General features: G+C 48.2%; 1 protein-coding gene across 1 annotated transcript in view; it reads left to right on the top strand.

Moving 5' to 3' along the window:
* GABBR2 (gamma-aminobutyric acid type B receptor subunit 2) overlaps positions 1-14,263 on the top strand; it is a 336,894-nt gene that overhangs the window by 225,714 nt on the left and 96,917 nt on the right. The window lies entirely within an intron of this gene.

Here is a 14,263-nt window from a genome sequence, read left to right as displayed (position 1 = left end):
GGAGACACAGAGACACCAGCAGAGAAATCAGAGGCCAGATTTCACTGGTCCTGGTAAACCCTGCAAGGTCTTTGGGTAACTCAGTAGTCAGGAGAAGATACTTTCTTTCTTACCTCCCCTACCAGACTGAAAAGTGCCCCTGCTTTGTTCCAAACTCACAGGGGACCACAGAGCAAATGGCCTTTCGGCCAAGGGTAGCCTTGAGCACACACCTGCCCATGACCAGCTCTCACACTGTACTCTCAAGAGAGAAGAATGCAGAAGCAGGAAGAAGAGGCGAGAACGAAAAAAAAGTACTGAAAAGGGGACATCTCCCATTTGGGACAAGAAAGGGCTGGGGGAACCTGCTTCAGTCCTGCCTTCCAGTCTCAGATCCCGCCCCCAAAAGATGTGTGACTTGGGAAAAATCTTCCTAGCCACCATGACTTGTTTGCTTGTTTGATGAAAATTAATGATGGAGTGTCACCTACTTCTAAAGAGAGTTTGAAGCAGCTTTGAATAACAAGCATTATACACACAGCAAGGCCACTGAAACAGAAGTCAAAAATTGAAAATCATACAATGTGAGGACGAAATAGATTCCGAAAACCTAGACTGGTATAGTGAACTTAACGATGAATTTAAATGAACTGGCTGCCAAGTGATAAAGAGAACTGAACCTCATTTTCTCCATCTGTGAAATGGGATTAATGATCTCCACCCAGCCTACCCCCCGAGAGCTGCTATGAGGATTACCAAGGCTGTCCAGATGAAAATGTGCCTTCGGGACTCTTCTGGTGCAAGTAACAGAAAACCGTCCTTACCCAAAGATAACAATGAAGTCCAGGACAAGGCTTCTTCATCTGTCCATCGCTGGGACCACTTCCTCCTGTGCCAGCTCCCTGCTCCGCCTCTGCGAAGTAACTTCTGGATCGCATCATCACTGCACCAAGTCCAGCAACCAAGGGAGCTCATTTCCCCAGTAGTGCCCCCCAAATCCCTGGAAGTGAGTCCCCTTTGCCTTGATTCCTGGCTTGGGTCACGTGCCCATACCCGACCCGATCGCTATTACCAGAGGACCGCACTGATTGGCTTAGTCTAAGTCATGTGATTCAGCCCTGCATAAAGAAAGTTTCCTAGAACTTCCAGGTAGAGTGGGGCCAGGTGGATCTCAGGGTTGGCTTTTCTCTTTTCTCTACCTCTCTTCCAACAGCTCCATTCTCTGCCCTTCTCTGTGCCCTGGGAAGCTGTTCCCATGGTCAACGTCATCCAGGGTCCCTTGTCCTCAGCTTCTGGTTGGATTTAGCCAGTGGGGAGTACAGGCAGGAGATTGGAGGCCAAGAAGAGAGAGAGAGGTCAGGGTGCAGCCTTCAGCCTTGCTTTGGTGCTGTATCTCTTGAAATAAATGTGCCCTCTCTCCAAGGCTATGGCTCCTCTTTTGTGTCTCCCCCTCTTGTGAAGCTCTGAGGACACTATTTCTTCCTCTGCTCCTCTGCTCTGAGGTATATAACAGCTCCTGCCATTACTAATCTGTGGGCACAACACTGTCTTTTGTCTGCCCTCGTAATCTCTTACCTACTCTGCAGTAGTCCTTAATTAAGGTTTTCCTTTGAACCATCCAGGATCAATTTTCTTACTTCTTGTGACCCTGTATTTGTTATCTGTTGCTTCATAGCAGATTATCCCAAAGTGTACTAGCTGAGAGCAACAATAAAGATCTATTATCTCATGTAGTTTCTGTGGGTCAGGAATTCAGAAGTGACTTAGCTGGAAGGTCCTAGCTTAGGGACTCTAATATATGTAATTGCAGGCAAGATGGGACTGCAGTAATCCTAAGCCTTCCTGGGGCTGGAGATTTGTTTCCAAGATGGTTCACTGACATGTTGGCAAATGAATGGTGGCTGTTGGCAGAAGGACTCGGTCCTCACCACATGGACGTCTCCATAGGGTGCTTGGGTGTCCTCTCCACATGGTGGCCAGCTTCCACCAGCATAAGTGATCCAAAAGAAAGCAAGGCTGGAGCGGCAGTGTCTTTGGGTGGTCTAGTTTTGGAAGTCACACTCTGCCATTTCTGTAATATCCTACTGGTTACACAGACCAGCCCTGTTCAGTGTGGGAGGGGATGGTATAGGTTGTGAATACCCATAGGTGAGAATCACTGGGGCCATCTTAGAGAGTGGCCATCACAACCCCTGACCAACATCATCTCTAAATTAAAATCAGGGTACTATTATCATTCAAAGGGGGATCAGTTGGTGAGCAAGAAAAATAAATATCCGCCGCACAGTGTTTGACGGCTATAAACCAGGTGCAAATCCTATCAATATAGGGAATTGAGACTCTTAAATTCACCAGCTGGACCCATAAGTCAAGCAGGGGTCTTAGAAGAGCCCCTATGGTTGGGAGTAAAGACCCTCTCGAGCCCAGGCCAGAAGTGGGAGGGAAGAGACAGCCCATCTTAAGCAAAAACGTTTCTAGATTTATCGTTCCGAGCTTCAGCTGGCCCCACTCCAGCCCTGAAAACAGCTTCAGACACCCACTGCGCTTTCCTGGTCCACGCCTGGCATTTCTCAGCCATCGTTCTGGTTTCTGCTGCTAGAAGTAGCCTCCTGACCCCCCTCAGCCTGAGACCACCTCAATAGGTGGGGCTGTCAACAGCTGCCCTTCCCTCCCTTTCTGTATTTCCCCCTGCTGACTCCTGTCTCTTTCCTTCCCAGGAGAATTAGTGGAAGATTTTTTTAATTGATGGAAGATTTTTAGGCTTAGCCCACGAAGCCAAGTGAATAGTCCCCAATCCCCATATGGAGCCATCTGGCTTTCAGATGGAGGAGCCGAGCCAAGAGAGGGAATGGGTTCTCAATCAGGCATGCCAGGGACACCTTCCTGCCAGCCCCGCCGGCTGTTTCCAAGGTGGGAGATGGGATTGGTGACTCTTTGGGACCAAGAGCTGAGGGCCACTGGTGCTGGGAAGAGCCTGGGACACTGTCACATCAGTACTCCTTGCCCTTGGCCTGCCTCATGCGTTTGTCCTCATGCGTGTACACACTTAGACATATCCACACATTGGCAGATGCAGACTCACACCCAGACTGCTGTACAGATGGAGAAACCAAGACACACTCAAGATTTAGAGGGCCTCCTGCCCAACCCTAGCCTCTATGTGTAACCTGATGTCAGCCATTGGGGGCTTGGAAAGGTTCTCAGGAAGCTCCATCTCTCAGTTCAGGGATGACCACAAACAACCTCAAGCTGTCTTCACATTCCTGTGGGCTTGCAGTCTCATGGTCCTGCTTGTGCTGAATTCATTCAGGATTTGGTCCATCCCAGATCCCTGAGGTTTTCGTAAGCTCTGGGCCCTATTGATCCATGCCTGGAATGCAGACCCCCTCCCCCATTAGGACAGCCACACAAAACAAAAACGAATAGGCCTGAAAGCCATCCCCTTTTATAAGGATTTGTGAGGGGTTCCAGGGAAGATTTGGGGATCAGGGGGAGGGGGTTTGTACCACAGAATGTCATTTGAATGACTTCAGGTTGGACCTCACTTGCTCCTGACCTAGTTTGTGCTCTGCCACCCTCCCTGTCACTGGGGCCACTTCCCCTGCAGTGGTCTCACCGGGCCTCCCACCCCTCTTGGGCCTTCTTCTTTGCCCAGAAGATAGCTCCCTCCTGTTCCCCCCCCCAACTCAGGTTCTTACCTTCCACACAGGAGGCTAATCAAGCTTCCTAACTACCCCAAGATCATTTCCTCTTAGGAAGAATTCTGGGCCCAGCTTCCAGATAATACAAACTTGGTCTCCTTACACACTAGGAGACTACCACCAAAGGGATGAGGGGGCCCTGGGCTAGAAGCTGGGCGGCCTGCCTCCCAGCACAGTGCCCTTTCCAAATCCCCTGTCCATGAGCTCCACAGCCTTGCCCATTCTTCCTGTACCATTCCTTTGCTGGGCACCTTTCTCTCGCTTTGCCAGGCCGCCCTGCAGCCTGAGCCCTCTGGCCTCGTGCCTGGACTGGTGCAGTACCAGCTGCTTTGTTTGAGCCCTGCCCACCCCCGCCCCAGGCCAGCCTGCAGCCCACCCTGGCTTAAAGGGAAGATTCCAACAGATTGCAAATTGCCTGTCTCAGACTTTCAGGTCGACTGGTCAGCAATTTGGTTTTCCTGGGGGAGACTAATCTATTTAACAAAAATAGAACATACAGTAAAGCAAAATTAAATATTTCTAATCATGGGGATGCTTGCATCTGCAAATGACCAGGAAACTCGAAGATGGGCTGGGGGTGGGGGCAAAAGCCTGGAGGAGGGTCTCACGATGTGTGGTTTTAGAATGACAGAGCTCAGCTGGCCACCCCGGAAGCTGGGCAAAGGCCCCAGTCACTGGTCGGGTCAGCTCCCTGCTGCCGACTGCGCAGGTGAGGTGTGCACCACCATTTGTCTGCCAAACCAGGAAGCCATTGTTCACTTCTCCGCCTTCCTCAGCCCTCACATGGGCCATCTCTAAGCCCCATGGGTTCCACCTCCTTCCCGTCTTGGGAATTATGGACTCTTCTCTAGCCCTGTCATCCTCCTTTCTCACTTGGATTCCACAGTCACTTCCAACTGGCTTCCTTGCACCCAGTGCCCACCACGTGCGCATCCATTTTCCACACAGCACCAGAGTAGGCTTTTTTTTTTTTCAGCTTTATTGAGGCACACTTAATAAATAGGGTTTATATCTATTTAAGGGGTACTCCTCGATGACTTGATATACATACATATTGCGAAATGATCGCAAGCGTCAAGCTAATTAACATAGCCATCATAGCCAATCACCTCACAGAGTTTCCATCTTCCCTTTCTCTCTTTCTTGCTTTCTCATAGTGAGAACACTTAAGATCTACCCTCTTAGCACTTTGCAAGCTGACAGTACAATATTATTACCTATAGTCCCCATGCTGTCCACTCCTTTCCCCAGAACTTACTCACTCTGCGTAACTGAAAGTGGGTACCCTTTGACCAACATCTCCCCATTTCGCCCTCCCTCCAGCCCCTTGCAATCACCATCCTACTCTCTGCTTCTAGGAGTTTGACTAGTGTAGATTCTACACGTAAGTGATACCGTGCAGTATTTGTCTTTCTCAGTCCTTATTTCACTCAGCATGATGTCCTCCAGGTTCATCCATGTTGTCACAAATGACAGGATTTCCTTCTTTTTAAAGAGGACGTTGGTTGTGTTACCTCCCAGTTTATAATAACCCTTCTACGGCCCCCAATTGCAACATGAGGTCCAAAGCCCTGCCTGATATGGTTCTTGCCTTCCTTGCCTCCAACAACCTCCCTACCCCTTGCATATCACCCACCCACCCGCTGTCTCGCCCTTCCTGCTGGTCCTTCATAGAGCCAAGCTCTCTCTTGCCTCCAGGCCTTTGCATATGCTTTTCCCTCTGCCTAGAACATTCCTCTCTCATCCTCTTTGCCTGCCTGACACTCATTCTTTCCTGTCCCCTCCAAGCCCTTCCTTGAGAGAGTGCCCTTCCTTTTGTGCTCATACGTCTGTACCCACCCTTTCCTACCAACTGTCACACTGCCTTGTAACTATCTCTTTTTTTGCCTGTCACTTTCATTAGACTGGGATCTTCTCGAAGACTAAGACTTTGGCTTAATCATTGCATTTCCCCAGGGTCTGGCATAAGCATGTTCTGTCCCAGAGTAAGCACTCAAGAAACACACCATATGGCACCTGTTCCCCCATTTTCTGTGAGGAAACTGAGGCCCAGAGAGAGGAAGGAGCATAATTAGGGGCACGCAGGTGTTTGTGACAAGACTAGAACTAGAGCCCTCAACCTCCCCCAGAACCCTTTCTGGCTTAATTGTATAGAAACAGTCTCAGCAAACATCATTCAGCCCCAGGGGACACAGACCCCAGTACCAACAGCTTGCAGGTGTATCTGGATCTCCCAACCTGTGATAACCTTTGGGTTTTCATGATAACCAAGGCAGCTCCTCTACCTTGGACTCTTCATCCCTGTTGGTCCAGAGCAGAGTGGAGCAGGGCAGTTTTGGGAACTGAGACAATAGATAGGTAACCAGCACAAGCCCCTTCTCTCCAGCTCTTCCCATTCTGATATGAAGTCCCTTTCCCCATTTCTGATAAGAGATTCTCACCTACCCCCTTGTGCAGGTAAAAACTAACAATTTTGCATGCCTCCTCACATTTTTTACTCTGGAAGCCCAAGGGGACTGGCTTGGCCACCAATGTGCTGGAGCTGGATCCTACAGGCTCCCAAGAGAGCCAAGAGCTGCTTGTTAAATGATCCAGGATTGATGAACCAGGTGTTAAATGGTAGATAGCTGGAAGTCTGCCTTGGTGGGAGTATTTACGCCATGGAAATTCTCAAACACTACAAACCAGCCCCCCCCCACAAAGAACCCCTTGTTAAACATTTATCAATACATCCCTTCCTTCCTCCTCCACCTCCCTCCTACTCCACCCCTGCTCCCTCCCCTCCAAGGCTGCACAGACCTCACTCTGATCCCTTGCAAAGAGCTCATTCCCCCCCCCCCCCGCCCCGCCCCAGTGACTGGTTCTTGCAAAGGAGGCAGGGTGGCATGTGGTTAGAAGCATAAGCTTGAAGTCCTACTCATCTGGAGTGAATCCCGGGTCTGCCCACTGGTCACATGACCCCAGGCAAATTTCTTCTCTCACTGCCTCTGTTTCCTCATCTGTAAAACAGAGATACTGATAACACACAGTGCATTGCATTGGGGTTGCTGTTGAGAATGGATTCATGAAGAACAACCCCAGAAAAAAAAAAACCCAGATAATGTACACAGATGTTTCAGCAGAGCTAAAAATAGCTTGAAGGGTGTTATCTTTGCATGGAGGAAAACTGGAGAACAGAGTCGAGAAAAGGTTCATCCCAGGTACCCTTCCTGGAAAACAGCAGAGCCCAGCCTGCATCTGTGTCTTCAGACCCCTTGCTCATGGCTCTTTCCATTCTTCTAAGTGGAGGGGAAGTGTGCTTATGCTTGCACAGATCTCTAGCTCTTATTCACAAAAACTCGAAGCTGTCAGTAAAAATTAATCTATTCCAAGAGGGAGTATTATTTTGTTGTTGATGATGTTGCTATTTTTGCTTCTAAAAAAAATGCCTTCTATATTATAACATCTTTTCAAAAAAAGTTTTTAATGAAGTTTTCCTGTTAGGAAAATAATTCATGCTCATTGTAGGATATTGGAAAATATCAAAAAGTAAAAAGAAGAAAAAGCCATAATCCCACAACATAAGAACCAACCAATGTTAACATTTTTATTTGATGGGAGTGATTTTTGCATCCTTGTGAATGTACTATAAATACAATTTTTACCCTTTTTTACTTATGTTATTAGTTAGGATAAGTAACACTAGCTGCTGTAACAAAGATACCTCAGACTCCTAGTGGATCAACGCAGTAAAAATTGATGTTTCTCATATGCAAAGTCCAAAGTGGATGTTTCTGGTTGGTGGAAATTCTTTCCACATGATGATTCATGGACCCAGGCTCTTCCATCTCAGGTCCCCTCTGTTCCTTGGGCTTCAGAGTTTGCTGAAAGCACATGTGAATCTAGTTGGCAGATGGGGAAGTACAGGAGCATGAAGGGTCTCGTGGGAGGCTTTCATGGGCCAGATCTGGCATATCATATGCCACTTCTACCCACATTCCATTGGCTGGAACTGTCACATGGCCACACCCAACCTTTCTTATAAAGGTGGTTACGAAATGCAATTTAACCACGTGCCCAAGAGGGAAAGGAAATGGATTTGATGGGCAACTAGCCAGCGTCTGGTACAGTCAGAGATCACTTTTTCCAACCTTTTGTCATTTTTATAATAGAATGCTCAAGTGTGTATAACTTAGCTCAAGTCGCCCTTTGGTTAAAACCCCTTCGGTCACTTCCCCTTGCATTCAGAATTAGGCTCAGCATCCTTGATACAGTCTGTAAGTTTCCAACTGACCTTGCCCATGTCCACCTTGCCAATCACATTCCATGCTCATCTCCTCCTCAGTGACCTCTGTCAGTTTCACTGGGATCTTTCAGCTCCTCTGGTTTCCTAATCTCTCTCCTGCCTTGGGGGCTTTGCATGTACAATCCCTCTTCCCAGGACCCCCCCCCACACTGTTAGCTAACTCCTTCCGATCTTGGTGGAAATGCCACCTCCCCAGAAAAGCGCTCTTTGGCCCACAGTCTGCATTAGGCTCGTGTTATAGTTCTCTCTTGTAGCACCCTGTTCTTTTCCTTCATATCACTTATTGTAGTTTGTAATTATAAATTTATCAGTGTATTTACTGTTTAATGTCTACATCTCCCAGCAGACTACACACTTCATGCAATCTAAGACCATATTGACTTTGTTCACCCTTTATCTGGTGCCGGTCTGGCACGTGCCCATCACGTTTAGGTGCTCGACAGTGCTGGCTGATTCAATGCCTGTATCATAATATTTCATCACGTGGCTATTGCCCTATATTGTGGACATTTTGTTCATGTCTGATATTTTGCTATTCTAAACAAGCTTGACACTTGTATTATGACTAGAAGGAAAGAGGAGTTGGTCCCACCCCTCTTGGCCTATCTACCCTGCCATAGTCTCTTCATCTCTCTCCCCTCCACTGCATCCAGCTCTGCCTTATGCCACCACTCGCTTTGTGGCTGGTGACCGTTGGAACCCTTTGGGCCATCTGATCACAGTCTCTTAGAAGGATGCCTCTCCATGTACTACGCACCAGCAGAAGGGTGGCATTGGGGGCTTGCCATACCTCCCATCCTGCCCCTCCGCTTAATATCCTGCTAACCCATGGCTCAAAACTCAATAGATACATCAAACTTTTCTCTAGGCTTGGGCCTATCGAAAGCATATTCATATAAGAATATTTTAAATAGTCTGCAAAATATGACTTATTTTAGCCTAAGGCACAGTCGGAAAAAAAAGTATTTTTTACCTTTGTAGAACATGTGGGTGGACATACACAATTGTTTGATAATTCTCTTATAAGTCCTGCCATCCCTTGGAAAACAGAAGGCACTTTCTTCTTGAAGCCTTCGTGATGAAGGTCTCTACCTTGATGGAAAATCTGACCAGCATTCAAACCCCAGTGTCTTCTCCAGGTCCTCCTTATTTATTTGAGACCAGCATCATCCTGGTTGGAGGGCTGGCAGCAGAACCATCCAAGGTGGGCTTGGCTCATCTACACAGCTAGCAGGGTACTGACCAGGGGTTCTTGTCCCCCTTCAGCCAGTGTGACATGTCAGGCAGATCTTGTTTCCCCACAGCACCGACCAAGCACTCAGATGAGCTTGCATGCTCACACCTCCCAGAGACAAACACGAATGCCAGAGACAAGTGTGCACTTAGGGGCATATTAAAGACAGAAATCCTTCCCTAAACGTGCCATGATCTGAGAGACTGTGTCCCTCAGTGGGCCTGGGGCCCTACGCAATTAGGCTGAGATGAGCAAGTCTTCACTCTGTCCAGCCTCCAGCTCCAGCCCAACATCAGATCATGTCCAGGGCTGGGCATCCCTGCCCTCCACTGTGAAATTGAAAGAGACCAAAAAAAAAAAAAAAAAGTTCCAATGTAGGGCTTGACCCACAATTCATAAACTGCTATTGGACTAGATCTTACTCGTGCTTAGTAGTAAAACATTAAAGATGAACGATGGAAACAATTTTTCTAAGAGCAGGCTGCTGGAATCCTTAGTACATTTCACTCTCCACTGATTTTCCTGGGGATTCTGAGCCAACACCAGGTGAAATTCTGCTAACTAGGATTACCTGGAGGAATTATGGGTTACCTTTTTTACTCACGGCAGCTGTGGGTTATGCCTTCTTCATAAATACCTTCTTTAATTCTCACAAACAATCCTGACAAGTAGGTATTGAGCTTCCTATTTTTCAAAGATGAGAATGAACACTCAGACACACTCTGTGACTATCCAGGGTCACGCTGGGGGCAGTGTTGACTATTGTCTGGTGAATGCTGAAACGTAAGTTTTTTTCCATGTGTTATCCTGTGCATTCTGAAGATTTCTCCGTCAAAGAAATGCAGCTTTATTGCTCCCAGTTCAACCTGAGCTGTTAGTTTGGATCGACTTTCATGAGACAGACTGCCTTCTTTGATATCAGCGACATCTCTTTCAGGAAAAAAAAAGTGCCTTCTAAATTATCCACTTGGCGGCTTTACTTCCATTATTTTATTTGCATTCCAGATCTGCTCTGTGGTCATTCTTTATAAACTGCTCAGAAGTTAGAATCCATTATCCATCAGCATGTCATCGAGAAAACAGAAACCACTTCAGGCATTTCAGAGGGAGATTTAATACAGGCAACTGGTTACAACTTTGTTGAAAAGGACGGAGGAGCAGAACAGGAAGGGGCTGTCACTGGAGATAAGTATTTACAGAAACTACCAAGCCCCTTGGGCTGCAGAAACCAAAAGGGAAATGGTGTTGCCACCGCCTCTGAAATGCCCGAAATGCACGACGTGGTTTCTGTTTTCTAGACAGCATGCTGATGGATAATGGATTCTAACTTCCGAGGAGTTTGCAAGAATGACCCAGAGCCAACGAGAAATGCAAATAAAATAGTGGGGACCCAAGTGCTCTGGCTTCTGAGGCTCCCGTTGCTGCTGTTTCTGCTGCTGTGGGGACCCCACAACCGGCCACTGAGCAGTCAGCTCAGAGCCCCCCATGCTGACAGTTGGGGGGCCGCTGGGACCCACAGACACCTGCAGGCACTCAGAACTCCTGCTGCTACAGCCAAAGCCGAAAAAAAATAGCTTTTCCCTTATGCGTACTTTCTAAATCTCCCGTGAGTGCTTCTCAGTAGCAGAACCTAAATGGAAACCAGCTGGCAGGGGATGATGGGAAATGTGGTTTCTGGACTTTGAGCTGCTGCAACACAGAGGAGGGTATAGAAGAGCAGGTGTGGACTGTGTGCCAGCAGACAGCACCCGGCCACCACGCCAGCCGGAGCTACCAAATCCCACTGCTTTAGAATTCAGCGAATCATACAGATTGGTCTCAAGGGCACGTGATGATCCTGTCCAGCTCTGGGATCGCACACAGCGAAAGTTTAAGGAGAGTCATGGCATTTATATATACATAAAGAACACGTGTATGGGGAGAAGAGCAAAACAAATCCCCCCTCAAGCTGGGGTTTAAGAAAGCAAAGCCAGGGGGCGCCTGGGTGGCACAGCGGTTAAGCGTCTGCCTTCGGCTCAGGGCGTGATCCCAGCGTTATGGGATCGAGCCCCACATCAGGCTCTTCAGGTATGAGCCTGCTTCTTCCTCTCCCACTCCCCCTGCTTGTGTTCCCTCTCTCGCTGGCTGTCTCTATCTCTGTCAAATAAATAAATAAAATCTTAAAAAAAAAAAAAATGTTTTAAAAAAAAAAAAAAAAGAAAGAAAGCAAAGCCAGCCCGGCTTCCTTGGCTGAGATGCCAGGCCACGGTGAGGCTGAGGCATGGGCTTCCTGCAGAATCCACAGCCTTATCACTCAGTCTCCTTCAGGTTGCAAGAAAGACAGAGTCTCAGTGACCTTCGATGGCAGGGGTCTCAGGTGGGGTTGCCCGGGAAACAGATTCTGAGACAAAGGTTTGCATATCGAAGTTGATCAGGGAGGGCTCTCAGGAACAAGACCTGGGAGGGAGGAGGTGAAGTAGGATTTGGCAAAGGGGCAAGTGAAGTAATGCAGGTGTAACCATGACCTTGGACATCCTACAGGGACTTCTGGATCCCACGGTTCTTCACAGTTGTCCTGAATTGAGGCAAGGGGGTAGAACTATGTCCCTTCATGACCATTGGATGTAGGCTGCCCCACAGGAAGGGGGCATAACCGTCATTGGCACAGCTCCGTTTGGGTGCCAGGCAACTCAGCAGCAGCCAGGATGCCTGGCAGCTGGGGAAATGAGTGCCTTCATCCCAAGGGAGCCCTGGGGCTGCACGCTACAGTGTCCACCAGACAGAGAGGGCAGGAGTAGGGTGGAAATCCGCTCCTGTCCAGGCCACTGTGCCCAGCCACCTTGGCGGTACCCTCTGAGCTGGTAAGAGAGAGAATCTGGCCACCACCCTCGCCTGAGCCGCTGTCCCCTCACACCCAGATTACTGGCTGCCAGAGCCCCCAGTTTCTCAGTATCTTTATTTCCACACTGCCGTCCCTTCTCCATCCAGCAGCCAGTGCCATCTTCTCAAATCTTACATCAGATCATAGTACTGCTTTGCTCAGCCTCCCCCCCCAACCCTCGGGGCTCTTCCCTGCACTTAAAATCACCTCCAGAGCCCTGTCGCGGCCTCCAGGTCGGATGTGACCTGGCCCCGCCCACCTGCCCGCTCCCTCGCTTTGTGGTGCCCTTCCACGCCGGCCCTTTCTGTTCCTGCCCTGACTTGGCGCTGTGCCTGGAGCATCTCCCTCTTGCCTTGCAGCCTGCGACTCTTCTATTAGCTCTTCAGCAAGCTCTTCCCTGACTGCACAACAGACCTGTCCCTCGCCCAGCCATTCCCTCTTACCTTTGTCACAGCACTCTCCATGAACTAAAGTCGTCTTGTGCGTTTATTGGTGAACTTGTTTTATTTGTCCCTCCTCATCAAATATAAAGCTCTCCAAGAGCAGGAATCAGCACCTGGAAGCTAAGTAGGTGGCCCAGAGTAGGCAAATATTTGTGGAAGGGCAGAATTTCATGAAAATCATCTGATTGCATGTGGGCTTCCTTGTGTCCGGTCTTAACGGACGTCGACTTGGCTAGGATAGTGGTCCCCATCCAGTCAGCCACGGGCAGGGTAGCAGAATTGGCTTTAGCGGTCAGACCCAATAGGTGCCATGGTAACTTCTTCCGGAAAGAATCAGATGACGCATCTTCTTCAGGAGGGGGCTTCCTGGAGCTTCCTGGCTTCCTCTCCGTGCAGACCCCACTGTATAGCCCAATTACCCATCTGTGTGTCCTTCATTACCCGCCTGTGAAGCACACAGCGGCTCATGTGGTTTGAGAACTCAGTCTCTTGGGGGCTGATGTTTCTGAGAGGCGAGGACGCCTTGGGCAAAGACCCAACAGTTGATCCCTTTGCCGATGACACCATGTGATATGGAAAATCTCCTCCCAAGGGTTGGAAAGCTTCCTGGTGCTCAAAATCTTTTTTATTTCAGCTCTCTGCTTTTAAACATTTTAAAATAAAAATTACTACAGCCATTTACTGACTGCGCATTGTAGATCAGGAGCTTGAGGTCCATAACTCAGGTGCTGAGGAATGTGCCTGGCACCGAAGCTGGGTTTGGGACATTCAGACACTGGCCTCCTTCCACTGCGTTACTTGAGAGATTAAGGAGCTACCGTTAGTAAAAATAGTCATCATGAGGAAAATAAAATGTGACAGCTCTCACTTCAAAGATGGACTAATTTGTTTCGCTTACAAAGTAAAGGGAGGTTCTCATCCCCACCTCATACTCCAATCCAGTGTCTTTCCATCCAAGCTTCGAGGACCATTTCATGTACTTTTTAGTTTAACTAATAAAGATTCTGCAGAATTTGTCCACATTTTATACCTAGAAGTCTTTGGAGTTCCTCAGAGCTTGGCAGGAGATGGGCAAATTAGATCTCCACCTTTATCAAACCAAGAAATGTCCTCCTTGTCCGCCGTGTCTGCGTCTTTTCCAGCTATGCAAAGTGCTCTATTTGCATAAAAGTGAGCCTTTTGCAAGATGTTCTGTGTTTTTCAATCATCCCTAGAAATAAAATCACAGCTCCCATCTCACCTTACGCTCAAGTGTTTTCACACTCCTGAGAATTGCTTGCCGTCACCTGAATATGGAATTTGGTGGGCATTAGTTTCAAACTGATACTACTTGCAGCTGTCTACAGGATTTCAAAAAGGTGTCAAAGTGGCCTCAGAAGGTTTCTCGTTCTGAGAACAGGTTGAGTGATTCTCTTTGTTCGAAAAGCCGCAGGGCCTCAGACTTTGGATTTCCACCAAGGGAGGATACTTCTTGGCTCTTTGTCCCAAGAATTGAGTGGGATCCTAAGTATTGTGTGTGCTATGACCTGATGATGCAAGAGCATGAGAGTAAAACAGTGTCCCTTTAAGACCATTGCTTTTCCTAATTGTATGTTAGTGGAAAGATAGGAAGAAATTTATTTCTTGATGAGGAGCAACATGCTGCAGGGAAATGGCACGGGTGTTCAAATCAAACTTGGATCTGACTCCCAGCAGCCTCACTTACAGTGACCTCCTATAGAGCACATAACCTCTCTTGGTCTCAGTTTCTTGATCTGTAAA

This window comes from Ursus arctos, unplaced genomic scaffold (genome assembly GCF_023065955.2).
Source record: "Ursus arctos isolate Adak ecotype North America unplaced genomic scaffold, UrsArc2.0 scaffold_18, whole genome shotgun sequence".
Classification (NCBI taxonomy): domain Eukaryota; kingdom Metazoa; phylum Chordata; class Mammalia; order Carnivora; family Ursidae; genus Ursus; species Ursus arctos.
Note: the sequence above shows the minus strand (reverse complement) of the source record. Positions and strands in the feature narration are given on the sequence as shown.